Raw genomic sequence first — 12,520 nt, 5'->3', positions numbered from 1 at the left:
ATATTTACATTTTCTTGGCTGGAAAAATCTTAGTTACTTTGCAGGTTTTCACTGTTAGAGAACCATTTCATGTCTGCTCTAATCACCTCAGTTTCCCCTACACACATCATTATATGATCACTGCTCCGCCAATCTCTCTATATCTAAAATGCTGTTAAACTCTCTGACTTCTACAAATTGCCATTGCCACCGCACTTTATCTTGTCAAACCTGAAAGGTAGTAAACAACACGGTCATGAAAGTGTCACACGGGCGAGGATGGTCCGTGTGTTCTCTATTTAAATGTGGCAGGAATAAACACACACTCTCACTAAGCTTTTGTATGCATCTCATATACACACTCATACACACTCTCACTAAGCTTTTGTATGCATCTCATATACACACTCATAAACACTCTCACTAAGCTTTCGTATGCATCTCATATACACACTCATACACACTCTCACTAAGCTTTTGTATGCATCTCATATACACACTCATACACACTCTCACTAAGCTTTTGTATGCATCTCATATACACACTCATACACACTCTCACTAAGCTTTTGTATGCATCTCATATACACACTCATACACACTCTCACTAAGCTTTTGTATGCATCTCATATACACACTCATACACACTCTCACTAAGTTTTTGTATGCACTCATACACACTCTCACTAAGCTTTTGGATGCATCTCATATACACACTCATACACACTCTCACTAAGTTTTTGTATGCATCTCATATACACACTCATAAACACTCTCACTAAGCTTTTGTATGCATCGCATTGACACACTCATACACACTCTCACTAAGCTTTTGTATGCATCTCATATACACACTCATACACACTCTCACTAAGCTTTTGTATGCATCTCATATACACACTCATACACACTCTCACTAAGCTTTTGTATGCATCTCATATGCACACTCATACACACTCTCACTAAGCTTTTGTATGCATCTCATATACACACTCATACACACTCTCACTAAGTTTTTGTATGCATCTCATATACACACTCATACACACTCTCACTAAGCTTTTGTATGCATCTCATATACACACTCATACACACTCTCACTAAGCTTTTGTATGCATCTCATATACACACTCATACACACTCTCACTAAGCTTTTGTATGCATCTCATATACACACTCATACACACTCTCACTAAGCTTTTGTATGCATCTCATATACACACTCATACACACTCTCACTAAGCTTTTGTATGCATCTCATATACACACTCATACACACTCTCACTAAGCTTTTGTATGCATCTCATATACACACTCATAAACACTCTCACTAAGCTTTTGTATGCATCGCATTGACACACTCATACACACTCTCACTAAGCTTTTGTATGCATCTCATATACACACTCATACACACTCTCATTAAGTTTTTGTATGCATCTCATATACACACTCATACACACTCTCACTAAGCTTTTGTATGCATCTCATATACACACTCATACACACTCTCACTAAGCTTTTGTATGCATCTCATATACACACTCATACACACTCTCACTAAGCTTTTGTATGCATCTCATATACACACTCATACACACTCTCACTAAGCTTTTGTATGCATCTCATATACACACTCATACACACTCTCACTAAGCTTTTGTATGCATCTCATATACACACTCATAAACACTCTCACTAAGCTTTTGTATGCATCGCATTGACACACTCATACACACTCTCACTAAGCTTTTGTATGCATCTCATATACACACTCATACACACTCTCACTAAGCTTTTGTATGCATCTCATATACACACTCATACACACTCTCACTAAGCTTTTGTATGCATCGCATTGACACACTCATACACACTCTCACTAAGCTTTTGTATGCATCTCATATACACACTCATACACACTCTCACTAAGTTTTTGTATGCATCTCATATACACACTCATTAACACTCTCACTAAGCTTTTGTATGCATCGCATTGACACACTCATACACACTCTCACTAAGCTTTTGTATGCATCTCATATACACACTCATACACACTCTCACTAAGCTTTTGTATGCATCTCATATACACACTCATACACACTCTCACTAAGCTTTTGTATGCATCTCATATACACACTCATACACACTCTCACTAAGCTTTTGTATGCATCTCATATACACACTCATACACACTCTCACTAAGCTTTTGTATGCATCTCATATACACACTCATACACACTCTCACTAAGCTTTTGTATGCATCTCATATACACACTCATACACACTCTCACTAAGCTTTTGTATGCATCTCATATACACACTCATACACACTCTCACTAAGCTTTTGTATGCATCGCATTGACACACTCATACACACTCTCACTAAGCTTTTGTATGCATCTCATATACACACTCATAAACACTCTCACTAAGCTTTTGTATGCATCTCATATACACACTCATAAACACTCTCACTAAGCTTTTGTATGCATCTCATATACACACTCATACACACTCTCACTAAGCTTTTGTATGCATCTCATATACACACTCTCACTAAGCTTTTGTATGCATCTCATATACACACTCATACATACTCTCACTAAGCTTTTGTATGCATCTCATATACACACTCATACACACTCTCACTAAGCTTTTGTATGCATCTCATATACACTCTCACTAAGCTTTTGTATGCATCTCATATACACACTCATACACACTCTCACTAAGTTTTTGTATGCATCTCATATACACACTCATACACACTCTCACTAAGCTTTTGTATGCATCTCATATACACACTCATACACACTCTCACTAAGCTTTTGTATGCATCTCATATACACACTCATACACACTCTCACTAAGCTTTTGCATGCATCTCATATACACACTCATACACACTCATACACACTCTCACTAAGCTTTTGTATGCATCTCATATACACACTCATACACACTCTCACTAAGCTTTTGCATGCATCTCATATACACACTCATACACACTCATACACACTCTCACTAAGCTTTTGTATGCATCTCATATACACACTCATACACACTCTCACTAAGCTTTTGCATGCATCTCATATACACACTCATACACACTCTCACTAAGCTTTTGTATGCATCTCATACACACTCTCACTAAGCTTTTGTATGCATCTCATATACACACTCATACACACTCTCACTAAGCTTTTGCATGCATCTCATATACACACTCATACACACTCTCACTAAGCTTTTGTATGCATCTCATATACACACTCATACACACTCTCACTAAGCTTTTGTATGCATCTCATATACACACTCATACACACTCTCACTAAGTTTTTGTATGCATCTCATATACACACTCATACACACTCTCACTAAGCTTTTGTATGCATCTCATATACACACTCATACACACTCTCACTAAGCTTTTGTATGCATCTCATATACACACTCATACACACTCTCACTAAGCTTTTGCATGCATCTCATATACACACTCATACACACTCATACACACTCTCACTAAGCTTTTGTATGCATCTCATATACACACTCATAAACACTCTCACTAAGCTTTTGTATGCATCGCATTGACACACTCATACACACTCTCACTAAGCTTTTGTATGCATCTCATATACACACTCATACACACTCTCACTAAGCTTTTGTATGCATCTCATATACACTCTCACTAAGCTTTTGTATGCATCTCATATACACACTCATAAACACTCTCACTAAGCTTTTGCATGTTACTAATACACACACACACTCAATAAGCTTTTGTACAAGCCTTAAAGGGATGGTAAACTTTAGCTAATCAAAAGCCATATAAGTAATGTTTGCAATTAAAAAAGTATATGAGCACATTTAAAAAAAAAAAAAAAATCTATTTGTGAAAAGGGTTAAATTTGTGCCGATAGTAAATTACAATGTTATGCCGGCCCACTGAGATGAACTTTATTTTTATTTTTTTATAACAATTCCAATGAACATTCCATCAGTATATGTGACACTCTTGAAGTTCAGTCCTTAGGAAGCCTATGTAGAGAGAGGGTAAGACTCTCTCTATGGCCCAGTCCAGCCAAAAGAGGAAATGAAGGGGGGCAGAGGAACAGAAGAAATCAGTTAGAAATCTTGTATTTTAATATATATATATATATATATATATATATATATACACTTAAAAAAATAATCATTATGTTTTGCTTTGTACACTAATATATGTTTCATTGCAACATTCTTAAAGGGGCAGTATACACCAATTTTCATTTAAAGGGACACTGAACCCAAATTTTTTCTTTTGTTCAATTTTTCTTCAGTCTCTTGGAATCTTTATTTGAAATGCAAGAATGTACGTTTAAGCAACTTTCTAATTTACTCCTTTTATCAAATTTTCTTGTTCTCTTGGTATCTGTATTACAAAAGCAGGAATGTAAAGCTTTTGAGCCGACCCATTTTTGGTTCAGCACCTGGGTAGCACTTGCTTATTGATGGCTAAATGTAGCCACCAATCAGCAAGCACTATCCATCTGCTGAGACAAAAATGGGCCAACTCCTCAGCTTACATTTCTGCTTTTCAAATAAAGATACCAAGAAAAAAATGATTAAAAGAGTAAATTAGAAAGTTGCTTAAAATAGCATGCTCTATCTGAATCATGGAAGAAAAACATTTGGGTTTAGTATCCCTTTAAAATCTGGCATTAACAATTACAATAAAAAATGTTTATGTGATGTGGAATACTCCTAGATTCTTGTTATATGTACATATGGCATTTATCTGTGTTAATTTATCTTATTGTAAACTCAAAATGTAATCAATTAAAAAACATGTACATGTGTGTAAAGCACTGACGTGTTCCTCTATTTCTCTTATGTTAAATAAATGTCCTTTAGTGAACATGGTGTTTCCTTCTTTATCTACACGTAAAGGTAAAGTTCTTTGTTCAGCCAAATCCTCACTTCTGGAGATTGTTTGCTGCTGGACTCTTTATTCTAACAGAAAAAATTAAATGTTCCTACAAATACAAAAAATGTGCTATGATCTTCAGAACTTGTTATCAATACACAGAAACAATTGTTACAAAACCAGCTGATACATATTTACATTTTCTTGGCTGGAAAAATCTTAGTTACTTTGCAGGTTTTCACTGTTAGAGAACCATTTCATGCCTGCTCTAATCACCTCAGTTTCCCCTACACACATCATTATATGATCACTGCTCCGCCAATCTCTCTATATCTAAAATGCTGTTAAACTCTCTGACTTCTACAAATTGCCATTGCCACCGCACTTTATCTTGTCAAACCTGAAAGGTAGTAAACAACACGGTCATGAAAGTGTCACACGGGCGAGGATGGTCCGTGTGTTCTCTATTTAAATGTGGCAGGAATAAACACACACTCTCACTAAGCTTTTGTATGCATCTCATATACACACTCATACACACTCTCACTAAGCTTTTGTATGCATCTCATATACACACTCATAAACACTCTCACTAAGCTTTTGTATGCATCTCATATACACACTCATACACACTCTCACTAAGCTTTTGTATGCATCTCATATACACACTCATACACACTCTCACTAAGCTTTTGTATGCATCTCATATACACACTCATACACACTCTCACTAAGCTTTTGTATGCATCTCATATACACACTCATACACACTCTCACTAAGCTTTTGTATGCATCTCATATACACACTCATACTAAGCTTTTGTATGCATCTCATATACACTCTCACTAAGCTTTTGTATGCATCTCATATACACACTCATACACACTCTCACTAAGCTTTTGTATGCATCTCATATACACACTCATACACACTCTCACTAAGCTTTTGTATGCATCTCATATACACACTCATACACACTCTCACTAAGCTTTTGTATGCATCTCATATACACACTCATACTAAGCTTTTGTATGCATCTCATATACACTCTCACTAAGCTTTTGTATGCATCTCATATACACACTCATACACACTCTCACTAAGTTTTTGTATGCACTCATACACACTCTCACTAAGCTTTTGGATGCATCTCATATACACACTCATACACACTCTCACTAAGTTTTTGTATGCATCTCATATACACACTCATACACACTCTCACTAAGCTTTTGTATGCATCTCATATACACACTCATACTAAGCTTTTGTATGCATCTCATATACACTCTCACTAAGCTTTTGTATGCATCTCATATACACACTCATACACACTCTCACTAAGTTTTTGTATGCACTCATACACACTCTCACTAAGCTTTTGGATGCATCTCATATGCACACTCATACACACTCTCACTAAGTTTTTGTATGCATCTCATATACACACTCATAAACACTCTCACTAAGCTTTTGTATGCATCGCATTGACACACTCATACACACTCTCACTAAGCTTTTGTATGCATCTCATATACACACTCATACACACTCTCACTAAGCTTTTGTATGCATCTCATATACACACTCATACACACTCTCACTAAGCTTTTGTATGCATCTCATATGCACACTCATACACACTCTCACTAAGCTTTTGTATGCATCTCATATACACACTCATACACACTCACTAAGTTTTTGTATGCATCTCATATACACACTCATACACACTCTCACTAAGCTTTTGTATGCATCTCATATACACACTCTCACTAAGCTTTTGTATGCATCTCATATACACACTCATACACACTCTCACTAAGTTTTTGTATGCATCTCATATACACACTCATAAACACTCTCACTAAGCTTTTGTATGCATTGCATTGAAACACTCATACACACTCTCACTAAGCTTTTGTATGCATCTCATATATACACTCATACACACTCTCACTAAGCTTTTGTATGCATCTCATATACACACTCATACACACTCTCACTAAGCTTTTGTATGCATCTCATATACACACTCATACACACTCTCACTAAGCTTTTGTATGCATCTCATATACACACTCATACACACTCTCACTAAGCTTTTGTATGCATCTCATATACACACTCATACACACTCTCACTAAGCTTTTGTATGCATCTCATATACACACTCATAAACACTCTCACTAAGCTTTTGTATGCATTGCATTGACACACTCATACACACTCTCACTAAGCTTTTGTATGCATCTCATATACACACTCATACACACTCTCACTAAGTTTTTGTATGCATCTCATATACACACTCATACACACTCTCACTAAGTTTTTGTATGCATCTCATATACACACTCATACACACTCTCACTAAGCTTTTGTATGCATCTCATATACACACTCATACACACTCTCACTAAGCTTTTGTATGCATCTCATATACACACTCATACACACTCTCACTAAGCTTTTGTATGCATCTCATATACACACTCATACACACTCTCACTAAGTTTTTGTATGCATCTCATATACACACTCATACACACTCTCACTAAGCTTTTGTATGCATCTCATATACACACTCATACACACTCTCACTAAGCTTTTGTATGCATCTCATATACACACTCATACACACTCTCACTAAGCTTTTGCATGCATCTCATATACACACTCATACACACTCTCACTAAGCTTTTGTATGCATCTCATATACACACTCATACACACTCTCACTAGGCTTTTGTATGCATCTCATATACACACTCATAAACACTCTCACTAAGCTTTTGTATGCATCGCATTGACACACTTGTGGCAAACCTAGCCACTTCTGGACTATAACATAAGAAAGGTTGTCTATAGGCTGTATATTGTGCTATGTAGATGTGACAGACCCTTCTGTCAGCACTGAAAGAGTTAACTGTGTTCAGCTTTAGCCTCAGCTATTGTGCACTGTCATTAATGTTATTGATACACAGTCCATTGTTTAATCAACCTCAGAGAGCAGACCCTAGATGATAAGGAAAGACAAGTGTGTGTCTGTGTTTAAATTGTTATCAGCTTGAGCAAGGTATTCTATTGTATCATGTAAAAGGGCGTGTTCCCTCCATTCAATGTACAACATTCTTTCAACCCCCCTTCTGGGGGGGTCAGACCTGCATAAATACTGGGCATATGAGCCTTAATAAAAGTCATTCTGTTTAAAACCTGAAAACTGGCTGGGTTGTGAATTGCTGATTCCCTATGCAGGACATTGTTCCCTGGTGTTAACCCTTGGTATCCGGTTGGTACCGTTACAATTGGTGGCAAGCGACGGAATGAACCTTATCGCCCAGAAGAGCAACTACACAAGCCAGTAACCTCAGGAAGAGGGGGATTACTACAATACTGACTAAGATGGAAGGAGTACCAGGGACCGAAGTGAATGGAGATGGATTATTCTAAGCTAAAGAGACAAACGTAAAAGGAACTGCTAGAAGCCAGGGGAAAGATAGGCAGCAGCAAACCCAAGGCTATATTAATTGCTGAGCTGATGGAGGGAGACAGAGCTCGCAGCGCTACGCCTCCAGCAGCCATGGAGGAGACCCTATACCAGAGGGAAATGAGGACCAGGCTGGAATTTTTACCCCAACCTGTACCACGGGATATGCTATCCGTGGTAATGGCAGATGTGCAGGAGTACGTGATGGCACACAGTCCGCGGAATGCATCCTCCCGAGCAGAATCCATTTTGGACGCACTCAGCAACCCAGTAAGACCCAAAATCCCATACCATGCATTTAAAATGTTTTGTGAGGAGAAGGATGAGATTGATGGGTATTTACAGGATTTTGAGAGACTGTGCGAGTTACATGATTTGGAGCAGTCCGTATGGGTGCCGGTGCTAGCAGGCAAGCTAGCCGGTAGGGCAGCGGAAGCGTATCGCGCTGTACCCAGGGAGGACAGCAAGGATTACGCTAAAGTGAAGAGAGCGATCTTGGAAAGATATGCCATTACCTCAGAGGCATACCGGCGCAAGTTTAGAGGCCTGCGCAAGCCAGAAAGAGATTCCCATGCAGAGTGGGCCCACAAGCTGGATCAAGCATCTCAGGGGTGGATACAGGCCAGCCAAGCTACCACCATGGAAGAATTGCGACAACTGATGCTGTTGGAGCAATTCTTTAACGGCTTGTCCCCAGAAGCCCAAGAATGGGTGAGAGATCGAAAACCCCTCACCTTAACCGAAGCAGCCAGATTAGCAGACCAGCATTTTGATGCCAGGAGGCACCATGGACTACAGCCTAACAACGGACGGGCTAATATACAATGCCACACCTGCAAGCAGTGGGGACATATGGCACGTGAGTGCACCCAAAATCGGAGCAGACAAGCTTGGAACCAGGTCAGACAGAACCTGGCCCCAAGGGCGGCTGCTCACCATTACCAAACGGAGCCAGCCGCTCATGAGGTGTTGAGCACCCAAGCCGAGGAACCCCTGGGAATTCTGCATGAGGTGATGTCGGTCCAGGGACTTCGGGATTCGGGAGCTACTTTAACCCTGATAGCTCCCCATTTGGTGCCGGATACAGCACCCACTGGCGGATCCGTGGCAGTACGAGGGGCAGGGGGAGCAGTATACCGATTGCCCACTGCTAGAGTGGAGTACAGACCCCCAGTCACCCCAGCAGCTGCCAGTTACCAACCCCCGGCGCACCGCTATACCACACGGCCTCCGGCCACGAACTACCCTCAGAGAGCCCGGTTCAATTCGCGGGGCTACTCACAACCTATTCGGTGCTTTGGATGTAAGCAACTAGGGCACAAAAGACCAGAGTGTCCCCTAAACGCAGCAAATCAAGCACAGTCCTGGAGAAGACCCGCTGGCGGAATCCCACATAATCCTCAGCCTGTGGCCCGCTACGTAGAGGCGCCAGAATGCTGGGGCAGCCTACATGAAGCAGACCCCGTGCAAGCTGCCCACCGGAATAACCGGCAACGGGTTAAAGTGAATGGGAAGGAGGTCAGTTGTCTACGGGATACTGGTGCTACCATGACCTTGCTTCAAGAGAACTTGGTGCCTGAGAAACAGCACACTGGAGACACTGTGGCTGTGAGGGTAGCAGGGGGCACTGTGTTCCGCCTACCTGTTGCCAGGGTACATTTGGATTGGGGAGTGGGCGCTAGACTTGTGAATGTGGGGGTCAAGAAGGACTTACCTGCTGATGTTCTCCTTGGAAATGACTTGGCCCCCCTTGTTTCTGCCTATGCTCCCATGGATCCCGCTGATGTTAACCCTGTGACTACCCAAGCCCAGTCCCTCCGGGAAGAGACGCTTCCATGTTTGGGGTGGGGGCAGTACTGAGCCAAGTTGGAGCAGATGGCGGAGAACACCCCGTAGCCTACTTGAGCCGAAAGTTGTTGCCCCGGACATCCCCAAGCCGATCCGTTGGGATCAGACTGTGTATGCCGGCTTGGTTCTGGGGGAGCATTGTGGCAAACCTAGCCACTTCTGGACTATAACATAAGAAAGGTTGTCTATAGGCTGTATATTGTGCTATGTAGATGTGACAGACCCTTCTGTCAGCACTGAAAGAGTTAACTGTGTTCAGCTTTAGCCTCAGCTATTGTGCACTGTCATTAATGTTATTGATACACAGTCCATTGTTTAATCAACCTCAGAGAGCAGACCCTAGATGATAAGGAAAGACAAGTGTGTGTCTGTGTTTAAATTGTTATCAGCTTGAGCAAGGTATTCTATTGTATCATGTAAAAGGGCGTGTTCCCTCCATTCAATGTACAACATTCTTTCAACCCCCCTTCTGGGGGGGTCAGACCTGCATAAATACTGGGCATATGAGCCTTAATAAAAGTCATTCTGTTTAAAACCTGAAAACTGGCTGGGTTGTGAATTGCTGATTCCCTATGCAGGACATTGTTCCCTGGTGTTAACCCTTGGTATCCGGTTGGTACCGTTACAACACTCATACACACTCTCACTAAGCTTTTGTATGCATCTCATATACACACTCATACACACTCTCACTAAGCTTTTGTATGCATCTCATATACACACTCATACACACTCTCACTAAGCTTTTGTATGCATCGCATTGACACACTCATACACACTCTCACTAAGCTTTTGTATGCATCTCATATACACACTCATACACACTCTCACTAAGTTTTTGTATGCATCTCATATACACACTCATTAACACTCTCACTAAGCTTTTGTATGCATCGCATTGACACACTCATACACACTCTCACTAAGCTTTTGTATGCATCTCATATACACACTCATACACACTCTCACTAAGCTTTTGTATGCATCTCATATACACACTCATACACACTCTCACTAAGCTTTTGTATGCATCTCATATACACACTCATACACACTCTCACTAAGCTTTTGTATGCATCTCATATACACACTCATACACACTCTCACTAAGCTTTTGTATGCATCTCATATACACACTCATACACACTCTCACTAAGCTTTTGTATGCATCTCATATACACACTCATACACACTCTCACTAAGCTTTTGTATGCATCTCATATACACACTCATACACACTCTCACTAAGCTTTTGTATGCATCTCATATACACACTCATACACACTCTCACTAAGCTTTTGCATGCATCTCATATACACACTCATACACACTCTCACTAAGCTTTTGTATGCATCTCATATACACTCTCACTAAGCTTTTGTATGCATCTCATATACACACTCATAAACTTTGTACAAGCCTTAAAGGGATGGTAAACTTTAGCTAATCAAATGCCATATAAGTAATGTTTGCAATTAAAAAAGTATATGAGCACATTTAAAAAAAAAAATAAATCTATTTGTGAAAAGGGTTAAATTTGTGCCGATAGTAAATTACAATGTTATGCCGGCCCACTGAGATGAACTTTATTTTTATTTTTTTTATAACAATTCCAATGAACATTCCATCAGTATATGTGACACTCTTGAAGTTCAGTCCTTAGGAAGCCTATGTAGAGAGAGGGTAAGACTCTCTCTATGGCCCAGTCCAGCCAAAAGAGGAAATGAAGGGGGGCAGAGGAACAGAAGAAATCAGTTAGAAATCTTGTATTTTAATATATATATATATATATATATATATATATATATATATATATATATATATATATATACACTTAAAAAAATAATCATTATGTTTTGCTTTGTACACTAATACACAATTTTCATTTAAAGGGACACTGAACCCAAATTTTTTCTTTTGTTCAATTTTTCTTCAGTCTCTTGGAATCTTTATTTGAAATGCAAGAATGTACGTTTAGATGCCGGCCCATTTTTGGTGAACAACCTAGGTTGTCCTTGCTGATTGGTGGATAAATTCATCCACCAATCAAAAACTGCTGTCCAGAGTGCTGAACCAAGAAAAAAGCTTAGATGCCTTCTTTTTTATATAAAGATAGCAAGAGAACGAAGAAACATTGATAATAGGAGTAAATTAGAAATTTGCTTAAAATTGCATGCTCTATCTGAATCACGAAAGAAAATTTTTGGGTTCAGTGTCCCTTTAACTGCATGTAATAGACACTACTATAAACTAATAATACGCACAGATACGGATATAA

The sequence above is a fragment of the Bombina bombina genome, chromosome 5, assembly GCF_027579735.1.
Source record: "Bombina bombina isolate aBomBom1 chromosome 5, aBomBom1.pri, whole genome shotgun sequence".
NCBI lineage: Eukaryota > Metazoa > Chordata > Amphibia > Anura > Bombinatoridae > Bombina > Bombina bombina.
The sequence above is the reverse complement of the archived record's forward strand: the minus strand, read 5'-3'. Positions refer to the sequence as shown.